Here is a 21,686-nt window from a genome sequence, read left to right as displayed (position 1 = left end):
AAAAAAAAAAAAAAATTTGCATTTGGTTAGGCTCAGCCCCTACTGCTGGTAAAGTCTCTTTCCTTCCCCCTCTGGGAAGCAGCCTATGGGGGAGGGGCACCAGCCACCATGGCTTGGGGAACTCATGGTTCTGGGGGGACTCACAGCCTGTCCAGGTGGTCCAGACTGGTGTACGCTGTGTGTTCAGTCACCGACGTGGCCCCAGGAGCTCCAGAACTTCTTTTAATGTGAAGTGTGTTCCTTTATCAGAAACAATGCTGTGTGTAATACCGTGATGATGGACAAGGCATTCTGTAAGTCCACAGATGGTAGTTTTGTCAGAAGCATCCTGTGCAATGAAAGCAAACCCATATCCAGAGAGTGTGTCTATTTCAGTTATAACAACTCATTTCCCCTTCTGTAAAGGGAATGGTCCAATGTAATCAACCTGCCACCAAGTTGCCAGCTGGTCACCACAGGGAATGGTGCCATATTGGAGGCTGAGTGTGGGTCTCTGGTGCTGGCAGATTGGGCACTCAGCAGTGGCTGTAGCCACGTCAGCCTTGGTGAGTGGAAGACCATTTTGCTGAGCCCATGCATAAGCTCCATCCCTACCACCATGAACACTTTTGTTCATGAGCCCACTGGGCAATGACAGGAGTCACTGGGGAAAGCGGCTGACTGGTATGCACAGAATGGGTCATCTTATTTGCTTAGTTATTAAAATCTTCCTCTGAAGTGTCCCTCTGGTGTGCATTCACATGGGACACAAATATCTTCATGTTTTTAGCCCACTCAGAAAGGTCTATCCCTGTTCTAGTTTGCTAGCTGACAGAATACAATATACCAGAAACAGAATGGCTTTTTAAAAGGGGAATTTAATAAGTTGCTAGTTTACAGTTCTAAGGCTGAGAAAATGTCCCAATTATGAGTCTATAGAAATATCCAATCAAAGGTATCCAGGGAAAGATATCTTGGTTCAAGAAGGCCGATGAAGTTCAGGGTCTCTCTCTCATCTGAGAAGCACATGGTGAACACAGTCACAGTTTCTGTCTCAGCTGGAAGGGCACATGGCCAGCAAGGCCTCATCTGCTAGCTTCTTCTCCTGGCTTCCTGTTTCATGAAACTCCCCGGGAGGCATTTTCCTTCTTCATCTCCAAAGGTCGCTGGCTCATGGACACTCTGTTTTGTGATGCAGCAGCATTCTCTGCTCTCTCCAAATCTTCTTCATTTTCCAAAATGCTTTCTCTTTTATAGGACTCAAATAAACCAATCAAGACCCACCCAAATGGGTGGAGACATGTCATCATCTAATCCAGGTTAGCAACCACTCTTGACTAAATCACATCATCCACGCTTGACTAAATCATATCACCCAGGGAGATGATCTAATTACAGTTTCAAACATACAGTATTGAATAAAGATTATTCTACCTTTACAAAATGGTATTTTGATTAAAACATGGCTTTTCAAGGGGGCATACATCCTTTTAAACCAGCACAATCCCCATACCTCTTCCCTAGACCTCTTTGTCACCAATTATCCAATTATGGTTTTCCAAGTTCCTGACCATCCAGCCAAACCATTAGCAACAGCCATGAGTCATTATACAAATGCCCCTTTGACCAGTTCTCCTTCCAAGAAAAATGAACAAACAGATGCACTTCTCAAAGTTCCACCCAGTGGGAGTATTTCCTCTCACCACTGTCATTCAAGGCATCCCAGAAAGGGGTTGGAGTGCTGCAACTGTCCAGTTTCAGGAGGTACCTGCATATCATGCCAAACCATCTGTAACCAAGCTGAAGTTTTCTTTTCTCTACAGTTCACTGTAAGGAACTCCCCAAGAGGCCATAGCTCTGGCTGGGAAAGAGAAGGTAATGTGGCAGGAGTGGAGTTATTGGCATTTGGGCCACTTCCTCATGTAACTTACTTGTGCCTTCAGGACCTGCTCTGGCCCTATTTCATATGCACCATTTCCATTTTATGATGGAGTGCTGCTGTGCATGCCCAACTTTATAGCTTGGTGGGTCAGACAACACCCACCTCATGATAGGCAACTCAGGTCTCATGGTAAATTGGTGGCCCATGGTTAAGGATTCAGTCTCTAGTAAAGCACAGTAGCAGGTCAAAAGCTGTTTCTCAAAAGGAGAGTAGTTATCTGCAGCAGATGGTAAGGATTTGCCCCAAAATCCTAAGAGTCTGCATTGTGATTCTCCTATAGAGGCCTGTCAAAGGCTCCACACAGCATGTCTATTTGCCATGGACACTTCCAGCACGATTGGATCTGCTGGATCATATGGCTCAAGTGACAAAGCAGCTTGTACAGCTGCCTGGGTCTCTCTCAGAGCCTCCTTTTATTCAGGTACTCACTCAAAATTATCAGCTTTTCTGGTCACTTGAAAAATGGGCTGGAGTAGCACACCCAAATGAGAAATATGTTGCTGCCAAAATCCAAAGAGACCAATTGGGCACTGTGCCTCTTTTTTGGTCATAGGTGGGTCCAGATGCAGCAACTTATCCTTCACTTTAGAAGGGATTTCTTGACATGCCCCACACCACTAGACACCTAGAAATTTCACTGAGGTGGAAGGCCCCTGCATTTTTGTTGGATTTATCTCCCATCCTTTGACACACAAATGCTTTACCAATAAGTCTAGAGCAGTTGCTACTTCTTGCTCACTAGGCCCAATCAACATGATATCATCAATATAATGGATCATTGTGATGGCTTGTGGGAGGGAGAAACGATCAAGGTCCCTGAGGACAAGATTATGACATAGGGCTGGAGAGTTTATATACCCCTGAGGTAGGAAAGTGAAAGTATATTGCAGACTTTGCCAGCTGAAAGCAAACTGTTTCTGGTGGTCCTTACTAATAGCTATTGAGAAAAAAGTGTTTGCCAGATCAATAGTTACATACCTGGTACCAGAGGATGTATTGATTTGCTCAAGCAATGATACCACATCCGGAACAGTAGCTGCAATGGGAATTAACACTTGGTTATGATAATCCACTGTTGTCCTCTCAGACCCATTTGTTTTCTGTACAGGCCAAATAGGAGTGTTGAATGGGGATGTGGTCAAATTACCACCCTTGCAACCTTCAAGTCCTTACAAGTGGCAGTATCTCTACAATCTCTCCAGGAATCCTGTGTTGCTTCTGATTTACTATTTTACCTAGTAGGGGAAGTTCTAGTGGCTTCCACTTGGCCTTTCCCACATTAATAGCCCTCACTCCATGAGTTAGAGAACTAAGGTGGGAATTCTGCCAGTTGCTCAGTATGTCTATTCCGATTATGCATTCTGGAACTGGGGAAATAACTACAGAATGGGTCTCAGGGCCCACTGGACCCATTGTGATATGGATGTAAGCTAAAACTCCATCAATCACCTGACCTCCATAAGCCCCCATGCTGACTGGTGGACCAGAGTGACATTTTGGGTCCCCTGGAATTAATGTTGTTTCTGAATGAATGTCTAATAATCTCCAAATATCTGATCATTTCCTTTTCCCCAATGCACAGTTGCCCTAGTAAAAGGCTATCAGTCCTTGGGGAAGGCTTAGAGGAAGATTAACAATATAAATTTGTGGTAGTGTAACAGGGTCCTCCCCCAAAGTGACCTGGCCTCCCCCTCCTTCAAAGGGCTCTGGATCTGTAATCTGTCTCAAGTCTGGAAATTGATCAAGGGGCCATGCCTCTTCATTTTTGTAATTCAAGTTAGACTTCTGTTCACTTGATGTAATTCTCTTTTTTTATACAGCTCAAACAAAAATTTCATAGGATGTTCATCTATTGCATTTACAGGTACCCTATGATTTACGAACCAATGCCACAAGTCTCTGCGAGTCAGATTATTTTGACTCCTGCTTTGAGTCTGCTGTCTGTTATGATAGCCATGTCAACCTTGTCTTTGGTGATTAAGTGCTGCCACCTGGCTTCTGTCAACTTGGGATCTGGTCATTCCCATTGTGTTTAAGGATTCCAGCTCAGTGAGAGTAGTTGCCAAAGTAATATCTGACCAATAGAGAAGTGCAAATACAGAGCTCTTCAGGGATGATGGTGCTAGTCTAACAAATTCATTTCTCACAGTTCTGGTAAAAGGTGCATCCTCCAAACATTCCTGGGGCGTAAGAGCAGGCTTTGCATGATAAATCTACTCTAACATTCCAAACTCTCTAAGGCTCTGTATCCCCTCATCTGCATTATACCAGGGCAGTTCTGGCATTTCATCCTCAGGTAAATTCGGCCACCTTTTGTTCCATGTTTCAACTAACCATCCAAATAAACTCTTAATGTCTTTTTTAACCCCTCAAGCTATACCTTTGAATGCAGAATCTCTGCTTAGTGGGTTCATATCAATAAATTCAGCCTGATCCAACTTTAAAATCCATTGCCACACATATTATCCTCATTTTTGTCTATATAAATTGGAAAACTCACACAGTTCTTTTGGAGTATAATGTACCTCCCCATGGGTGATATTTTGTACCTCACCTTTAGGGTCTGTTGGGACTTTAGTCCAGCTATAGGTCTTGAAGAAATGAGGGGTGGTGGGGTGGGCCATGAAAAGAATTACAAGTATTGTCCAAGTCATTTGCTTCAGGGCATTCATTTGCAGTTTCATCTGGTGAAATATGATTAATCACTCTTGGACTAATCCCTTCAGGTGGAGTTGCCAACTCCTCAGGGCAGGCTATTACAGGGTTACCTAAAGAAGACTCAGCATGACCTAGGGTTTCAACCTCTCCACTGACATCACTATCAATCCATATGACATTATCCCATTTTCCAAGGTCCCACTCCTTTCCAATCAATGCCCTCACTTTAATGGCAGACACCATGCAAGATTGAGATTTCAGTTTACATTATAAAGTTCCTACTCTAACAATAAGATTCTGAGTCTGATATTCAGAGATCTCAAGTCTACAACTATAAGAAGTAAGATTTTCTTTCAGGACACTCATAGAAACGTTTTCATCTGTCAGACAGTGTGTAAGCTTCGCATTTGAAGTCTTGAGCCCATCCCTTTCACTCATTAATGCATACAGTATCTAACAACAACCAACCAACATCTCTTTACCCCCCTATTTCCACAAAACCCTGTAAAGGTATCAAAAACATTATCCACCAGAGCCTGGCTTCATACAAGGGAAGCATTAGAAGAATCCAATGGTGATGTTTTGACTATCACTTTTGCCAACTCACCCCATGGACTGGCAGTATCATTCTGTTATTTGGAATCAGAGTCCTTAGTGTGTTTGAGTCCAGTAAGAGAAGAAAACCAATCATAAAAACCCAGTTTTAAGATTCTGTTTCTTAAGAACCACCACACTCCCAGTACCAAGCTGTATTAGCTAGAGTTTACTAGAGAAACACAATCAGCAGGAAATATTCATAGATATAAAATTTATAAAAGTGTCTCACATGACTGTCGGAATGTAGAGTCCAAAATCTATAGGGCAGGCTGTGAAGCTGACAACTCTGATGAAGGGTCTGAATGAACGCCACAGGAAAAGCTCACCAGCCAAAGCAGGAATAGAGCCTGTCTCTTCTGAATCCTCCTTAAAAGGCTTCTGATGATTAGATTAAACATCACTGATTGCAGAAGATACTCCCTTTTGGCTGATTATAAATGGAATCAGCTGTGGATGTAGCCAACATGATCATGATTTAATTCTATGAAATGTCCTCATAGCAACAAACAGGCCAGCACTTGCCCAACCAGACAAACAGGTATGACCACCTGGCCAAGTTGACACATGAATCTGACCATGACAATATCTTTATGGATGATTTTTCCTCTTGTTTTCTTCTTTACAATTTTCTGCATTTTCTAATTTTTTATTAAAATAAGAATAACATTGCTGTATTAGTTTGCAAAAGCTGCCAGAACGCAATATACCAGAAATGTAATGATTTTTTTTTCTGCATGGGCAGGCACCAGGAACTGAACATAATGACTTTTAAAAAGAGAATTTATTAAGTTGAAAGTTTACAGTTCTAAGGCCATGAAAATATCCAAATTAAGGCACTCACAGAAAGATACCATAACTCTAAAGAAAAGGACCAGTGAGGTTCAGGCTTTCTCTCTCAGCTGGAAAGGCACATGGGGACATTTGCTAGCTTCCTCTCCTGGCTTCTTGTTTCATGACACTCCCCCAGGGGTGTTTTCCTTCTTCATCTCCAAAGGTCTCTGTCTGCATGGGCGCTGTTGGTTCTAAAGCTTTTCCCAAAATGATTTCCTCTTAAAGTGCTCCAGTAAACAGGCTCACCTTGAATGGGTGGAGACATATCTCCATGGAAACAATAAAAAAGTACCACTGAGCAATATTGAATGAGGATTAAAGGACTTGGCTTTTCTGTGGTACATAATAGCTTCAAACTGGCACATTCCACCTTTTGGACCCCAAAAAGGCACATTCTTTCCAAATGCAAAATATATTCATTCTATCACAATATCAGAAAGTCTTAAACCATTTCAGTAGCAATACAAATACAATACAAAGTCAAAGACAATATAAAAATTTTATCGTAGTCAGCTAAAGGCATAGTGTGTCCTAAGACAAAATTCTCCTGTGGCTGTGGACCTGTAAAACTCAGAACAAGTTATCTGCTGCAAACATACAAAGGAGGGGCACTGATAGGATAGATGTTCCCATTTACTTAAGGAGGAACTGGAAGGAACACAGAGGTCACCGGATCCAACAGTTCTTAAAATTTGTAGGGTCAATTCCATTAGATTTCAAAGTTTGGGAGTCATTTATCCTTGGGGCTTTGTAAAGCAGTAGTCCCACCCTTTCCAAAGACCTATGCAATGGTCCAGTTTTTTCCAAGTGCAACCTTGGGGGATGCTGGGGACATGACTTTTTCTTGGCTCCACACTTTCCAAATATTGGGGTCACACCCGGGCTCTCTGCCATCTCCTGGGCATACAGTCAACCCCTCCAGAACAATGGCATGGCAACCAGGCTTTCCCCAGTCTTCAAGGAATGTGCTCTACCCACTCCAAGTCCTGAAGCAGCACAACTCTTCCTGGCAAAACTCTTCCAGAGCATTGAGGTGGAAGGCCCAACCTCTGCCTTGGGGCACTCACCCTCTCCAAATGTATGGGTGGGTCTGCTCTCCTGGCCTGAGGTTTCCTGGATCCAGACCTTAGCTTCCATGGTTCTGCCTCTGAAGTTATTTTTCCTTCAATTTACCCTTTTTCAATCCCTTTTAGTCCAGACTGGCAGTGGTTCCATTTATGCAGATCCCACGGCACTTTTGTTGGTTTATATGCAATATGCTGGGATCATGCCCATCAGACAAAAGGACTTTCAATAAATCCTTTCTGGATAACTCCATCTTAAACCCTCACTGGTCCTGTAATGGCTGACTGCTTTCATGTTTGGTTAAATCCTCACATGAGGCACTATTCTCTGGGGCCTCACCTTCTGGAAGCCCAGAATTTTCCAGATCATCAATTTCTGGTTTCTTTGTACCCAAGGATTCAGTTCTCAACTTATGTCTTTATTCCCACAAGCAGCCATGCTGCATTTTCCACATTTAGTTTGGAAATTTCCTTAGCTATGTATCCCAGGTTGTTGCCTTTAAATTGTAACTTCCATCCTACAGTAGTAACTGATTTTGCAAGATTCTGTGCCACTTTAAAACAAGGGTCACCTTGCTTCCAGTTTGCAATGGCACATCCTCATTTCTGTCTAATGCCTTATCAGAAGTATCTTTAAAGCCCACATTTCTACAGCCTTTTCAAAGCATTCTAGGCCTTCTCAATCAAGCTTCTCCAATTTCCAGAATCTTCCCCTTATACATTTTAAAAACTATTTCAACATGTTTGGTCTTTGCAAACCACAGCATCCCACTTATTTGGTACCAAAATCTGTTTTAGTTTGCAAAAGCTGCCAGAGTGCAGTATACCAGAAATGAAATGGCTTTTAATTATTAAGTTGCAAGTTTACAGTTCTAAGGCCGAGAAAATGTCCAAATTAAGGCACCCAGAGAAAGATACCTAAACTTCAAAGAAAGGGACTTATGATGTTAAGGCTTTCTCTCTCAGCTGGGAAGGCACATGGGGACATCTACTAGCTTTCTCTTCTGGCTTCTTGTTTCATGACACTCCCCTGGGGGCATTTTCCTTCTTCATCTCCAAAGGTATCTGGCTGCATGGGCTCTGTTGGTTCTGATGTCTCTAAAGCTTTCTCCAAAATGGTTTCCTCTTAGAGGGCTCCAGCAAGCAACCCCACCTTCCACATCTCCATGGGAACCATCTAGTCAAAACTTACCATCTACAATTGAGTGGGTCACATCTCCATGGAAACAATAAAATAATCCTATCTAGCAATATTGGTTGAGGATTAAAGGGCATGGCTTTTCTGGGGTACATAATAGTTTCAAATTGGTACAGTTGCTTATCTCTAAAGACAGCCTCCAGTGAATCATGCCTATAAATCTCTGCTGCTCCTTAAATCTGGACTGTCCCTATGAACCAAAGAATGAGGAAGTGATGTGGCATTGTACCAGCATCAAAGCCTAAGCCTGAGAAGGTCTAGAAGCTTCAATTTTGGTGCTTACATGAAACATCATTTAAGAAGACCAGTATCTTTCATGGAGAAACTCTTTCATAGAGAAGTGAAGACTTCATGTGGAGAAGGAGACCCTAGAGTTACATAAATAGTTGAAAAGATCAAGCCTTATGTTGTAGTTGAACCCATCCTTCCAGCCATGAACTCCATGGCATATGAATGAAGCCATCTTGGACTCTCTAACCCAGTCAAGGTCCTGGAAAACTACAGTCCCAGCCAACATTACATAGAGCAGAAGAACCACTCATTTGAGGCCAAGTAATCCATAAAACAATCATAAGTAATAAAAGTGTTGTTCTTTATGACTCTAAGTTTTGGTAGGTTGTTAAGCAGCAAGAAATAACCAAAACAGAGTATGTGTTACTCATATAATATGGAAAAACAGGAATATTTTTCTTAAATACATTATGACATACATGCACACACTTTTACATGCATGTGTATGTGCACACACACACTTTCATAGATATGACTTGATTCTTGACTAAACATCTATTTGCTATTGTCCAGCAATACTGTATTCTATATGTAGTGCACCAAAATTTACAATTCAGATTCAATCTGTGAAGAGAAAAGAAAAATTGCTGGTATTGCATTGCAAATTATTTATTTACGGCAAATCTGGAAATCACACAGAATGATACAGAAATTTTTTTGCACATAAGGAAACTGAGTGCACAGAGAGTAGATGACTAGTGCAAGGTTATCAAAGTCACGTTACTAGTAGTTAGTGGCTGTCTTATCATTTGAAACTGGTCTCTGGTTTCCAGGTTTATGCTCCTTTTCACATACTATATTGTCTTTTTAAAAAAAATGTACCACCTTGTTTCAAACAACAGTGGAACTAAAAGTACTTATATACCAGAAGATAGATGTGGTCCCTACTTGACTAGAAACTATAACAATCATGCATCTTACAGAAGGTCCTGGTCTTCAGGGATTTCTAGTCTGATAGATTTGGGTAGGCCAAAGATATTCAGATAGTTTCAAGTATCTGGGGAAAAGCATTGAAAAATATTGTCATTTGGAGTAAAGGCCACATGTCAGAGAATCTACTTGCTTATCCACCCAACATTATCCATCAAAATTTATAAGCCAGACAATCCCAAGTGAATACAGCTGGAGGTGGCATGATGGGAAGCCAAAAACTGAGAGTGACAGAAGAAAAGAGTTGTAAGAAAGAAAAGAGAAAATTAAAAAATTGAAATTACAAAAAATATGTATAATGAACTAGCCCCTACTTCCTGTTCCTGGAAAATAAAACACCAAAGAAATGCTTCTAAGGAAAGGAAATTTGATCCTCTGACATGTTACCTATGAACTGTAACCTATGAAGATAATACTTTCATCTTATAAATGCTATATACTAAACTAGTAAGATATAACAGAGCTAGAATGGACCTAATTTCAACTTTCTCTCTGCTGTTCTTCCCAGAGGCAATATTTGATGCTAATGTGTTAAATAAACAGTATACCCTTTAAGGACACAGAGAGAAAGAAATAAAGCCATCCCAATTTTAACAGTTATTCTGTACTGAGAAATGTAGTAATTTCATATGTAAGCCTAGGAAGGTCAGAAGAGGCACTGTTTGGTGAGAATTATTTTTCTTTGTCCTCAAAATGAGATTGTTACAAGTACTAATAGATACAGCTATGAAGAAGGGGCTAAGAAGTTCAGCTTTGTCAAAGGCAAAGTATTTACAAAATGTTTAGAACAGAAAAGAGCTCTCCAGCTTCTGAAATCTGTCAAAGATGAATACCAACCTTGAAGTATACATACATACCTCACTGATGCCAAGATACTGACTCCATCCTGGGTAGCTTTCTTTGCTACTGTAACTTCCTGATGCTGATAAAATAGGATCTGCACTATTTCTAAATAAACTAAGAAAAACAGCACACTCTTTAGGAGAAAGAAATTCAGCCTTGATTTTCTTAGTACAATGAGCCTATTAAATTGCCTCACAGTACCAAATAAAATCATGTAACACAAAGGCGTGTCATGCCCTTATAAGACTCCTAAAGGGGAATTTCTATACTTCCTTGGTGAAATTCTGATAATCAAGTGTCAGAAATAATCTGTAGCTTTTCCCACCTTTCTTGACCTTTCCTTGGGTGCTGACCCTGGCTGGGAACTCCAGCACAAGGTACACTAGATGGCACTTACATTGACCACTATTTGTTTTGGGTTGGATTTTTTTTCAGATTTATCAAAGTAAAACTCTTCCTAATTTCACTTGATTGTACATGGAACCTATCAGAGGGAAGCTGCACCTAGTCTAAGAGCTCTATGACTTGGACAAAATTAGATGAACTTATTACACAGATATTTAAATTGAGTGACATTTTCTGGCTTTATTCCAGGGAACAAAAGCAATTACTTGAATAATACGTGCTTAATCCACCCCCTGTTCAGTAAGTGTATTCTGTATATTATCTTTAGAAGTTGTTTATATGGATAGAGATGCTTGAGCTTCTTACCTTTTTCCTTAACAAAAAGACAAATTCTGAATGACATCAGAGAAAAAATCACGGACAGTTTGTGTTTACATGTGTCAAATCCTCTCTTACGTACATAAACTAGCATATGAAAAATGGGCATCTCTTCAAGAAAGGAGGTACTTTCCACAAACAAAACAGATTCAGGACATGAAATCTGATGCATGAACACACTTTATCAATCAAGCAAAATTTTAATAATTCACATTATTTGTGAATACCTTAAGAGGTGCAATGTCATATTCTCACTTAGTGGAGAGGCTGTTCAAAGTAATCAAAGACCTTGAATTACCTTCTATGTTGCTGATTGTCTTTGTTTCTCTTTTAAGAGGAAATGATCCTTTCTCTTTAGCCTATAGAAAGAGTTTAATCATAAAGTCACAGAATTTAAAGTTATAAAAGCCCTTGGAGCCTCAAAGAACACATAAAACTTGATAAACCTTTTCCCTAAATTCTTTTTTAAAGCAATTTGCTATTTTCAAAATTTTTTTGAAGAATGGTATGTATAATTTTTTTCTCTTTTCATTTTATTTTTCTGTTGTCTTTTTATTTCTTTTTCTGAATTGATGCAAATGTTCTAAGAAATGATCATGATGATGAATATGCAACTATGTGATGATATTGTGAATTACTGATTATATATGTAGAACGGTATGGTCATATATTAAGAATGTTTGTGTTTCCTTCTTGTAATTTTTTTATTTGAAAATTAATTTAAAAAATTTTAAAAAAGGAACATGTAAAGTTTAATTCCAAACCTAAAAAGCAGTGAATCTACACTTTCAAGGAAACAGAAAGGAGGAGTACTTCCCTGGGTTTTTAGAGCAGCTCTCAGTCGACAGTTATAGAACATCATTGTGTCACAGATAAATTTTGAGGTGTCCTGCAAGTAATGTATTAGTAGTAATATTTTTAAAAGGAAAGTTTGCAAGTGACTTATTTATTTAAAAAATAAGTTAGAGCCAATTCATGCCTAGCCTTCTCACTCACTTGCATTCCAGTATGATTTCATACTAGTATGATTGCATTCCAGTATGAGTGGAAAAGGTAGATTACACACAGTTCCAATAGATTATGCACTTGTATACATGAATGAATTCATTTATCCATTCTTTCGACAAATACTTTTTAAGTTTCTAAATTTTTTCGGGTGCTGTAAATGCAAATATGGTTAAAATAAAGTCCTTGCCCTTAAGTCTAGTGTGGGAGGAAGGGACACAAAAAACTAAATGCAATCCAATGGGATGACTGCTTATACACATAAATAACAAGTGATGTGGGAATACTGGAAAGAAAATCATTTTGTCTGAACAAGTCAAGGAAGACTTCACAAAATTAAAATAATTAAGCTAAGTCTTACAAGATCACTGAAAATTCACTTAGAGAAGGAGAGAGGGAGTTTATAAGTTATTCTTTTTATTAAAAAAATATACCTGGGTGGACAAACTTATATAGTTTATTTGGGATGGTGTGACTTATGATGCAGGCTATGTGCCCTACATGACATTGAATTTAGTGGGTGGGGAGCTCTAGGGGTGACCAACCACCTATTACCCTAGAGCATTTGAAGCCTAGAAGCAAAATATCCTATGAGTGTCATTAAGAGAAGTCTGGCCATGGAAGTTCATGATGTGAACAGAAAACAGTGACTTCAAGTTTGCACCTTCAAGTGGCACATAGGCAGGTTCTCCAAGTAGCTGGTGACAGTTTGCTGGTAAATTGTTTCTCATATGGGGTGTATTGGCTATTTCAAAGTGATGGTATCAGGCACCTACTTATTTACCTATGGCTAAGATGCTCATGAGCAATGTTGGTGGGGGAGGGGGGTGTTTTTGATTGCCAAAGCTGGCAAAATGCAATATACCCAAACTGAGTTGGGTTTTGCAATGGAGAGTTATTACCTTACATGTTTACAATTCTAAGGCTATTTGAAATTTTCTAAATTGAGGCATCAACAAGTGATACTTTCTCTCCAAAGACCAGCTATTGTCGATCTTGGACTCATCTGCAACATGCAAGGCACATGGTACATCTTCTGGTATTTCCCTTCTCTCCCAGGTTTCTTTGCTCTCAGCTCCTGACTGCTCTGCCTATGGCTTTCTTTTGGAACTTATATATGTTTCTTTCTTTCAATTTCTGTCTCTTTTAGGTTCTGGCTTTTCCCCCTGAGCTTTTCTGGTTTTTCTCTCTCAGCTTCTCTGGGGCTTTCTCCCTGTTTTCTCATCCTCTTATAAAGGGCCCCAGTAAGATGGCTAAAACCTTGAATGAGGTGACTCACATCTCAACTTAAGATCCTACTCACCAAATGATCCTACTTACAATGAATCCACACCCACAATAAGCTTACAATAGGTCCCATGGGAATGGATTAGCTTTAAGAACACCATATTTTCTCAGCACATACAGCCTAAAACCTTCACATGGGGCTAGTTAGTATATATAGTCTTATAAAATTTGGATTATACTATGTAAGTATCTTGCTGTAGGCTCTTAATATATTATGAAAAATGTCCCATCATTTCTCTTTTGCATTACTTTTATTGACCACTTAGTATTTGATAATTTGAACAAATATCTTATGCCTACTTTGTGTCAGGCATTGTGCTGGGTGCTGGGGCTCCAGTGATAAGTAAGCTAAATAAGGTTGCTGACCTCACTAGGTTTCCAGACTGGGATCAGGAGGTAGCTGAGAGCAGACAAGTATACAGACAATTATAATAGAATGACAATTCTATGATATAACAATATGACCAGACTTGGTTTTCACACACTCGGCCAACCTCTGGTCCTCACAACCACCACCTATTAAAGTAGAGAGCAGGTAAGTTTGATAGTTGCTCTATGTCCAAGATCACATAGCTAGTCAATGCAGGAGTTATGACAATCTGCACATAAGGAAAAGCAGCATGGACAGAAAGCCTCTGTTAAAGAGGCTTCGAGTTTGTACATTAAAGAGAAAAGGACCTAGCACCCTATCAAATCTTTGAGCTCCCCCACCCTCCACCCTATGGTCTGTCTTGCCTGTGGACTTGAATCTGCTAGTTTATTAGTTCAGAAGTGTAATGTGACATAACAACATAAATCTTGGAATTCAGCCTTTGAACCTGACTTTGAATCCTAATATTGCTGCTTAATTCATTGTGTCACTAAGTTACTCAGTTTCTGAGCCTCAGTTTCCTCATTCATATGATGAACTTATGGAGTTATGATCAATGGGACAGCTCATATAAAGTGTTTATCAAGGTGCACTGGCTCAGGCAATGAAAAGCAATTCCTGCTCTCTTGGAATGAAAAACATTCATCCACTGCTCTAAGTTGTTATTGTTAGCCAGCTGACTTATTTTAGATTTTTGCTTTTTCATACTTAAGTGTCATTCTCAAATATCTATGGGATTTCTACTTCTTAAATTTGTTGATTTGTTTCATTTTCTTTCCTTTTTAAAAAATTATGAACTATTTCAAATATTCAGAAAAATTCAGTGGATCACATCTAGAAATCCACCATTCAAGATTTTTAAATTTTAATATTTGGCCATTTTTACTTTATTTCTTCTTTTTGAAATAAAACTTTGCACACACAGTTGAAACTTCATTTGTACCCCTCCTTAACCTTACTCCCATTTTCCTTTTTTCTTGACAATTGTACCCATTTATGCTTTTATGCTCATGTAGGATCCATAAACAATATATATGTTGAATTTTTAAAATTTGCTGAAATAGTTTACTGTTTCTGACCTGCGATGATTTTACCCCCATACAACACCAGATGTGGTTAATCAGATGCAGTAGAAGGAAAGGAACAAAGTTACAAACAGTATTTGTAGGAAAAAAATCTAAGCAGCAGCAAGGCTGTTCAGAAGCATTACTGAGCAGAGTGTGACCCCCTTATTCATGAGATCAGCCACCATTACAAAAGGAAAGGCAATTGTCTCTGAATTGCTGGGTCTTTTAAGAGAGAAAACTATATAATGTAACAGAAGCTTTTTCCCTTAAGAAAATATGTAAGTGTGTTGATAGTACCCAATAAGATAAGGTATATTAAAAATATAACTTCCATCTTGTCATTCAGGAAGCAAACCAGCAGCTCTAATTTCATTATTTTTCTCTCCTTTGACTTCCCCACCTCAGCTTTTGAAATGTCTCTAGGTATATTTTATTCTTTATGGGAGGACATAGGAGTTGTCATTTCATTGTTTGTGACCTTTTTTAAAGTAGGGGGAGCAATATGACTAGACTTGTTTTTCAGAAAACTAACCTTGATGATAATATGGAGGATGTCTAAATGTCTCTAGGTATATTTTATTCTTTATGGGAGGACATAGGAGTTGTCATTTCATTGTTTGTGACCTTTTTTAAAGTAGGGGGAGCAATATGACTAGACTTGTTTTTCAGAAAACTAACCTTGATGATAATATGGAGGATGTCTGGGAGAGGGGATCAAGTGGAAGCAGGGATTCTGATTAGAAAGTTATTGAAAGAGTCAAGACATGAGATAGTGAGGCCTGAACTAAGCAGTGTCTGTAGGAATGAAAAGCCTGGAACAGATTGAAGTGATATTTAAGCAAAAGGATAATCAATAGGACTTGATGACTGATTGGATTCAGGAACTGAGGGAGAGATAAGTTAGTCAAAAATAACCCCAAGTTTTCTAGCTTGGATAATTTGAAAGACATTCATATTATTCATCAAGGAAAGAAAATGTAAAAGTGATAACAGGTTTTAGGAAGAAAAAATAAGTTTTGTTTTGGACACTTTAAGTTTGAGATGTCAGTGGGTCATTCAGGTACAGCTGTACAGTAGAAGGACATATGCAATGAAATTCCAAGAAAAAAGTCTGGGTTGCCAATATAGATTGTCATTTATATACAGTTGGTAGCTGAAGATGAAGGAATGGATGTAATCTACCTGGAAATGTGAAAACAGAAAGTCAGGGAAAGAGATCCTTGGAACAAAAAGCCTGGGGGAGTGGGCAGAGAAAGAACTCAACAACTGAGAAAAAGAAGGCACTAGGAAAAAAGAAATGAAAAGCGGAGCGTGCTTTGGAAATTAATAAGGGTTTAAGAAGGAAGTTGCCAAAACTATTACATGCCAAAGAAAATGTGAATGAGTATAGGAAAAAAGGTCACAGATTTGGCAAGCAACAAGGTTACTAAGTAATCTTAGAGAAGTCATAATAGAATTGTGGAAGCAGAAGCCAGGAATCTATCAAGTGAGAATAAATGAAGACTACTCTCTGGAGATCAGGAAAGGAGATTGAACATATAGATTTAAGATACTACCCAACTCTCCACAGAAATAATTATCCCTTCTGCCATAAGCTTCATAGGTGGTCACAAATGTTAACAGGATTGGGGAATAGAGGAGAGGAACGACCCCTCCTTTCATTATGATCATTTGTGTCTATTTTAAAGGTATTGTCTCACAGGTTCACCTTCTATCCAGTGCTTTCTGAAGCCTTGTGATGGGGGGGCTGGGAATCTGCACACCACATTTTTCATTTGCACACTGGTTTCCTGTTAGACTCTGCAGATGGAGAGCTTTTTGTGGTGGTATGCAAAGCTGGAGGAAAAGAGGAAGGCATAACTCCTTTCTGTTTGTTTTCTGGTCCCTTAAGCATTACCCCAGGAATGGCCCTTCATGGAAGCTCAAGGTAGTTGGCTCCAGTCTCCAGGTTTTTGTTCCAGCACTACCAGAATCAGCCTACCTTTGTCTCCTCAAGGGACACCTGTAGGAGCCTGTCAGCACCTTTTCTTCTGCCAGTACCCTTTTGTCAATTATCTGGGCTCCAGCTCTATAGGGACTTCTGGGAGTCTAATAATTCTAGGCTCTGATAATCCCACCATTTTTCTTCCCTTTGTTCCCCAGACTTAAGAGTAATAGCTACTTCCTAAGATAGGGAGCAACAGGGAACGAACAGGTCTGGAGGAGAAACCTCCAGCATAGAGTTTTCATTCAGGAACTTATATCTCCCTCAGTTCCTGAATCCAATCAGTCATCAAGTCCTATTGATTACCTTAGACATGATTGGAAAAGATACCTTTGAAATTAGTGCTTACAGTGTGCCAGACACCTTTTATCTCTTCATTTATTTGACCTCAGAATATAAAAAAAATATTAACTAGTCTATCATGAGTAGGAAACCTAAGTGTTGTCGATTTTTTCCCCACAATGAGGCAGCATTGGACTGAACAAGCAGATTTGTGCTAGCATTTGTACTGCTTTTAATTGGTTATGTAACTTTGAGAAAATCATTTCTACCTTCTCTCAGAACTAGCTTTTTATCTTTAAAATGAATAAGTTCAATATTCTTTGCTGGTCACCCTGGTCATGATTGCTGATTGTGGTGGAAGGTGGAAGAATTATGGTGGGGTCAAGGATTTGCAGTAGAGAAGAAAGGGGTGGGGGGGAGTGGTGTGGCTGCTTGAAAGTTGTTATCTTGTAGAAAAAGGTAACATGCTGAAATTTTAAGTCATTTTGCTTGGGTGGCAGGACATCACAGGGGTTAAGAGCACTGACTTATTTATTAAACAGAATTGTTTTGTTTTGCTTTTTAGTCTTGTTTTAAATCCTGTATCTACTGCATGTTAGCTCAAGGGTGAGAGGTAAATCATTTAAGGTCTCTCAGCTTCATCATCATTAAAATCAGTATAGATCCTTTGTAAAATACACATCTTGGTTTGATAGATATGAGGCAGGAGGAGGAATAACTGCATTCAATATTAGGAATTTTGTACCTGTAATCATTTTAAAAGGCTGCAGCTCCGTGTTTCCCTTTGGAAAGATGCATTTAAACCACTTGCCTCGGAAGAACAGAGCCAACAGGCAGATACTATTAGTTGTAGGCATTTGATATTCTTCTAATAATGAAGAATATGGGAGGAATCTTTATGCTTATTTGTGAATTCATTTGGGAAAGAACAAAATGTTCCTGGATTTTATCAAATTATATACACTAAAAGCATACATCCTGGTAAATACTGAGTTAATATACTTGTTTCCTCACAGAGGCATTAAGAAGAAAGCACCTTAAGGGTTGTTTTTCTTTCTCTTTTTTTCTATATTGCTGGGTTATACTCCTCAGATGTCCAGGGAAAAAAAGAGGATGCATACAGCAGAATCCATACTGAATATAATAAGCTATATTCATAGTCACATGAGTGATGGTTTTTCCATTACAGGATTCACTTGCATAGAATACAGTGACCCTCAGATCAATTTTCCCCTTTAAGGTACTGCAACTCTTAGCATTTCTATCCTGTGAAAATGGATGGAAAAACTAAGAGCAAGACCACCTTTCTTACATAAAGGAGACAATTGTTTAAACTCCCTATGCTTACTTGCTAAATATTATTCTGCTGTGCTAGGTTATCTCTTGACCTTAAAATAGAATTTTGCAAGCACCATTTATATCCTTATGTAGTCCCCTACCACAAAACAGGTGGAAATTAAACATGCAACAGCTGGGTTCAAAAACTGCAGAGGGCAGATTTCTAAAACTAATAGTAGGAAGGTAGTTCTTCTCTTTAGGTTAATATACATTTGGGTATATTACCACGTTCTCCACCCATCCCACACATACACACCCACACTCACATGCAAACTTCTCCCTATGACAGAGGAATCTGTAATTAATGCAGATAATTCTAGGTCTTAAAGATGCTGGGACATAAATTAGACTCCTTTGGCAATTGCATTAATTTTTTCAGGTCACTCAGATTATTATGTCTGGCTCATCAAATATAATATGGAAGGGAGTGGGAGGAAAAAGGTGGTAGAGACAGTATTTGAATGACTGATGCAATGTTCCAAGGTTGAATTTTGTCATTTCTGGAATGTCTTGCTCTAAAAACATATTTACAATATATCCTCAGAATAAAAAGTCTAATATTCACAGTATATAAGACAGCAAAAAATCTTTATTTCAAAAATTTTGTGCAGACTTTTGAGAACCAACCTTAAAGTTAAGTGCTAACCTTTGTATATTCTAGATGAAATAATAAATAGGTTTTCATGTTTTTTGCTAAAAAAATTTTGTGTGGATGTGTTAGTTAGATTCAGTTGTCAACTTGGCCAGGTGAGCATACCTAGTTTTGTTGCTGCGGACACAAGCCAATGGTACGTGAAACTCATCTGTTGCTAATTACATCTGCAGTCGGCTAGGAGGCGTGTCTGCTGCAATGAGTGACGTTTGACTTAATTGACTGGTGCTTAAATGAGAGAACGCAATGTAGCACAGCCTAAGCAGCTCGGCATTCCTCATCTCAGCACTCGCAGCTCAGCCCAGGCCTTTGGAGATGCAGAAAGAAGTCACCCCGGGGAAAGTTGTTGGAACCCAAAGGCCTGGAGAGAAGACCAGCAGAGACCATCCTGTGCCTTCCATGTAAGAAAGAACCTCAGTGGAAAGTTAGCTGCCTTTCCTCTGAAGAACCAACAAAATAAATCCCCTTTTATTAAAAGCCAATCTGTCTCTGGTGTGTTGCATTCCGGCAGCTAGCAAATTAGAACAGGGGAGATATTTAATTATAACCATTTTTGCATGGGCTTATGCTTTTCTGTGACTACAATGGTTGAGTGTTACTTTTTTTTTAAAGAAAATAAACATAGTAAACAATGTTTTTCTTGAAGGAAAGACACCAATACCAATTTCATTTTTAGAAAACTCTTAGAGTTGTTAAAATTTCACATATATGTGAGCCTCCTGATATCCTTGGGTGACAGGTAAAAGAGGAATCATCCCCTTTTGCAGGTGAACTGAGCTCAAGGTCATGTAGTATAGCTATTGGTATTATTTGATTGCAAGCAAAAGAAATCTGAGTCAAATTGATTTAAGGAAAAAACAAGGTGTTCATTGGCTCATTAACTAAAATTTGGCCATGGTTGCAATTAAGGAGCAAGTAAGGGGGTGAATTACCTTCACCCATGTCTCTTTCTCTTATTTCAGTCAAGCAGCTCTTCTCTTCTGTGTATTCACTTTGTTCTCAGACAGACTTGTTAGAAAGAATGCCATACCTGAAACAGAATAAATGCTCACCCAATTGTGGAGAAGAAAAGAATTTATTCACAGTCTTGGAAGAACCAGCATCCAGCCAAAAAGTGATAGCTGGCATGCCAAACAATAGAATGCCAAGACTCTTATACCTAAGTCTAACATGTAGGCCCCTATCCCATTTCTCTGCTGATTGGGTACTCCACAGGTTATAGCATATCTGGATAGTCTAACTAATTCAAACTTCCTGATGAAGGTTCCCCCTTTTGATTATGCTTTACATTTCAATGACCCTGGCTGTTACTTATTTAAACTTGTTTTTATCTATTTGGTGCCAATCCTAGGCTTACATCAGACTTCTCTCTTTCCCTGCCTGCAAGACTGGTTTGAGCTGTCCTGCAGCCCTTTCCTGTGCCATCTTGTGTGAAAGCTAAACTTAATTTTCTTACAAATCTCCCATCTTTCTTTTTAAACTCTTAGTTTTCACATTTTAGTCTTTCTTTAAACTTGATAAGAGCCTTTTCATCATAGGGATCTTCCTCTTTAAGGGGGTACAAATTGTTTTGCTGTACTGAATGGGCATTTGCTTGGTTAAGGCAGCCTCAATGGGTTTCTGAAATAACCCTCGGGCACACGGTATAATGCAGCACCCAAGTGCTGTGAGTATCCCAGCTATGATGATTGACAGTGCCACCCCTTTCCATTTCCCAAATCAGCTTTTTAACCATCCTGTGAGGGGGTTAGCAATGCCTGAATTTTCCACCCATTCTTCAGATGAGGCCATTAAACCTTGTAAAGCTTTGGTGATAGTTCCATCTGGGCTGTATTATTGGGGATAAATGTACAACAACTACCCCCAACTATAACACAAATGCCTCCCTTTTCAGCTAACATGTCTAGGGCCATCCTGTTCTCCTATGTCATTTGACTAGTAGCCTCCAACTCTTCTGCTATTCTTTTTTTTACATGGGCAGGCACTGGGAATTGAACCCAGGTCCTCTGGCATGGTAGGCAAGCATTCTTGCCTGCTGAGCCACTGTGGCCCACCCTCTGCTATTCTCTTAACTGCATCCTTGGTGTAATTGATAAATCTTTGCTGATTAATCCACTTGATATTTTTGTTGATGGTGGCCCACCAGAATAAGGATAACTCAAATCCTACAGCTACTTGATGCCTTAAACTCATCTGGGATTTCTCTTGGCACCCTATACTGTCTAAATAAACTCAAACACCAAAGGAAACAAGTAAGCTTCTTTTTTTCCTTCTTCCTTGGATTAGAACTTCCTCTTCCTTTTCAAATGTCAAGGTGAATGGGATGGCCAATTGGACCAAAGCACAGGTCCCCTTCTACTTCTCAGATAATACTAGTCAGAGGATGCCCTTTATACAATACCACCAAAGACCTGCCTGGGGCATGGTTAAACTGGAGAAATTGCCAGTACTATCCTCAGTCACATCCCACACTTGGGTACATGAGACCATGGTCCCAAGATCCTGTAGCCCTTCTTCCCATATAGAGAGACAGGAAGAGTGGTTTCCTGAACATAGATAAGAAGCCAGTATGGCCTTGAATTTTCCACCCCTGACTGGAGGGAAAAGAGAGGACAATGTACTACAATTTTCACCAGGAGTAGTAT

This window comes from Tamandua tetradactyla, chromosome X, assembly GCF_023851605.1.
Source record: "Tamandua tetradactyla isolate mTamTet1 chromosome X, mTamTet1.pri, whole genome shotgun sequence".
Classification (NCBI taxonomy): domain Eukaryota; kingdom Metazoa; phylum Chordata; class Mammalia; order Pilosa; family Myrmecophagidae; genus Tamandua; species Tamandua tetradactyla.
Note: the sequence above shows the minus strand (reverse complement) of the source record.